Here is a 3,965-nt window from a genome sequence, read left to right as displayed (position 1 = left end):
GTTGAATTCGTTATTGATCTTGAGCCTGGCATGGAACCAGTGTGCAAGCGTCCTTACAAGCTCGGACCTGAAGAGTTGAAGGAGCTGAAGAAGCAAGATATTCAAGAAAGAATGGGTCTCATCCGGCCTAGTTCTTCTCCGTGGGGTTGTGGTGTTCTTTTTGTGAAGAAGAAGGATGGAACGGGCCGACTTTGTGTTGATTACCGTCCATTGAACAAGAAGACCATCAAGAACAAATACCCACTTGCCAACATCAATGAGCTGTTCGAACAACTCAAAGGTGCCCAAGTATTCTCCAAGCTTGATCTCCGTATGGGTTATCATCAGATTCGTATCCATGAACAAGATATTCCCAAGACGGCTTTCAGGACAAGCTATGGTTCATATGAGTACACTGTCATGTCTTTTGGCCTCGTCAACGCTCCTCCGACTTTCTCTCGCATGATGAACTTCATCTTCAATGCCTACACCAATGACTTCGTTTTGGTCTATCTCGACGACATTCTAGTTTTCTCGAAGAACAAGGAAGATCATGCCAAGCACTTGCGTTTGGTACTCGATAAGCTGAGGGAACACAAGTTCTACGCCAAGTTCTCCAAGTGCGAATTTTGGCTCGATGAGGTTCTTTATCTTGGTAATATCATCTTTGCCAAGGGCATTGCCGTGAATCCTGAGAAGGTGTCTGCAATCGTGAATTGGGAACCTCCTCAGAACGTGAAGCAACTCCGTAGCTTCCTCGGTCTCGCAAGCTACTGTCGAAGATTCGTTGAAAACTTTTCTAAGATCGTGAAGCCTCTCTCAAATCTTCTCCAGAAGCACGTCAAGTACGTTTGGTCTCCGGAGTGTGACATTGCTTTCAACACTTTGAAAGAGAAATTGATCACTGCTCCAGTTCTCACTCCGCCTGATGAATCCAAGCCGTACGAGGTCTTTTGTGATGCCTCTCTCCAAGGTCTTGGCGCAGTGTTGATGCAAGAGAAGAAAGTTGTTGCTTATACCTCTCGCCAGTTGAAGCCTAATGAGAAGAACTACCCCACTCATGATCTCGAGTTGACGGCAGTTGTGCATGCTCTTTTGACTTGGATACATCTCTTATTGGGAAGAAAAGTAGACATTTTCACTGATCACAAGAGTCTCAAGTACATCTTCACTCAGCCTAATCTCAACCTCAGGCAAACTCGATGGGTCGAAATGATTCAAGAGTATAATCCGAGTATCGAGTATACTCCAGGCAAGGCCAATGTGATTGCTGACGCATTGAGCAGGAAGGCTTACTGCAACAGTCTGATTCTCAAGCCTTATCAACCCGAGCTTTGTGAAGCTTTCCGCAAACTTAATCTGCAAGTTGTTCCTCAAGGTTTCCTAGCCAACCTTCAAGTCTCTCCCACCTTGGAAGACCAGATTCGCCAAGCCCGGCTTCTTGATGCTATGGTGAAAAAGGTGAAGATTAGGATTGCCAAGAGTCAACCCAAGTACAAGTGCTATCGCCTTGATGACAAGGACACTCTCTTCTTCGAGGATCGTATTGTTGTACCCAAAGGTGAACTTCGTAAAGTGATCATGAACGAGGCTCACAATTCTCTCCTCTCCATCCACCCTGGGAGCACGAAGATGTATCAGGACTTCAAGCAGGCTTATTGGTGGACTCGAATGAAGCGCGAGATTGCTCAATTCGTGAATGAGTGTGATGTCTGCAGAAGAGTGAAGGCAGAACACCAAAGGCCAGCTGGTCTCCTCCAACCTCTTGCCATTCCAGAATGGAAGTTTGACCACATTAAGATGGACTTCGTGACTGGGTTTCCAAAGTCCAAGCGTGGCAATGATGCTATATTCGTTGTCATCGACAAACTCACTAAAGTGGCTCAGTTTCTACCTATCAAGGAGTCTATCACTGCAGCTCAATTGGCGGAACTCTATACCTCTCGAATTGTCTCTCTCCACGGTATTCCACAGGTGATCTCTTCAGATCGTGGCAGGATCTTTACCTCCAAGTTTTGGGATTCTTTTCAGAAGGCCATGGGCACCAACATCCGCTTCAGCACAGCTTTCCATCCTCAAACTAGCGGTCAAGTCGAGCGTGTCAACCAAATTCTTGAAGATATGCTCAGGGCTTGTGTGATCTCCTTCAGCATGAAGTGGGAGGATTGTCTTCCATATGCTGAATTCTCCTACAACAACAGTTTTCAAGCAAGTTCGGACAAGGCCCCATTTGAAATTCTGTATTGCAGGAAGTGCCGTACCCCTCTCAACTGGTCTGAAATTGGTGAACGTCAGCTTCTCGGAAATGACTTAATCACAGAGGCAGAGGAAATGTGCAAAGTCATTCGAGATAACCTCAAAGCATCCCAATCCCGCCAGAAGAGCTACTATGATAGTAAGCACCGTGATTTGGCTTTCGAGATCAGAGATCATGTTTACCTCCGCGTCTCTCCTATGAAAGGTACTCGTCGCTTCGGTATCAAAGGCAAGCTTGCCCCCAGATACGTGGGACCTTTCAAGATTGTCAGCAAGAGAGGCGATCTCGCCTATCAACTCGAGCTTCCTTCAAACTTTGCAAATGTGCATGACGTGTTCCATGTCTCTCAGCTCCGAAAGTGCTTCAAGATTCCTGACCGCACCGTCAACTTCGAGGACATTGAGCTCCAAGAAGATCTCTCCTATTGTGAGCACCCCGTTGCTATTCTTGAAGAGACTGAACGCAAGACTCGCAACAAGTCAATCAAATTCCTCAAAGTCAAGTGGTCACACCATTCCGACCGTGAAGCTACCTGGGAACGCGAGGATCACCTCCGTTCTGAGTACCCGGCATTCTTTCCATCCTAGATCTCAGGACGAGATCCTTTCATAGTGGTGGAGTGTTGTAACACCCCGGATGTAACTTACCCAATTTGTACTCCAACTCTTGTCGTTTCCGGCATTAAGTTATTTTATTTTCTCGGGTTTGGGTTTTTGTCTCCGTGTGTTTTTATCATTGTCATGCATCTCATATCATGTCACCATGTGCATTGCATTTGCATTCGTGTTCGTCTCATGCATTCGAGCATTTTCCCCGTTGTCCGTTTTGCATTCCGGCACTTCGTTCTCCTCCGGTGGTCATTTCTACCTTTCTTTCGTGTGTGGGGATTAAACATTTCCGGATTGGACCGAGACTTGCCAAGCGGCCTTGGTTTACTACCGGTAGACCGCCTGTCAAGTTCGTACCATTTGGACTTCGTTTGATACTCCAACGGTTAACCGAGGGACCGAAAAGGCCTCGTGTGTGTTGCAGCCCAACACCCCTCCAAGTTGGCCCAAAACCCACCAAAACCCTCTCCATCATCTAGAGCGTTCGATCACGATCGTGTGGCCGAAAACCGCACTTCATTTGGACTCTCCTAGCTCCCTTTATGCCTATATATACCTCCCCCTTTCCAAATCCGAATCTCCCCCGTCCGAAACCCTAGTTTCAGCACCTCCGCGCGGCCGAACATGTCCGGTCCGGCCGGACGAAATCGCCCCGCCAACCGCAGCCTGCCACGTCACCCCGCCGCCCCACATCGCCGCCTCAGCGCCGCCGGCCCGCCAGGCCCACGCCTGGCCCCCGCGGCCCATCCGTCGCGCGCCGCCAGGCTCCCTCGCCCCGCGCCGCCAGATCCGCCCGTGCCCGCCGGATCCTGCGGCCGCGCCTCTCGCCGGCACATCGTTCGACGTCGCCGGAGCCGCACGCCGGGCGCCTCGTCTCGCCGGTGCACCGCCGCACCACCGCCCAACGTCGCCGGCGCCGCCGCCTTCATCCACCGCCACTGCGCTTGCCTCCGGTCGCCGGTGCCAGCCGCCGCCTCGCCGGCGTCGTTCACCGGCGTTCTCCCCGCCCTCTTCTCCGGTGAAGACCCGGCCCGCCTCGGTCTGCGTGCATTTTGGATCAAACCCTAGATCTGAGATCTGTGAGAGGTTGATTTTTCCCTAAGTCCTGAGATTTCAGATCC

This window comes from Triticum urartu, chromosome 6, assembly GCF_003073215.2.
Source record: "Triticum urartu cultivar G1812 chromosome 6, Tu2.1, whole genome shotgun sequence".
Classification (NCBI taxonomy): domain Eukaryota; kingdom Viridiplantae; phylum Streptophyta; class Magnoliopsida; order Poales; family Poaceae; genus Triticum; species Triticum urartu.
This window is presented reverse-complemented; position numbering follows the sequence as displayed.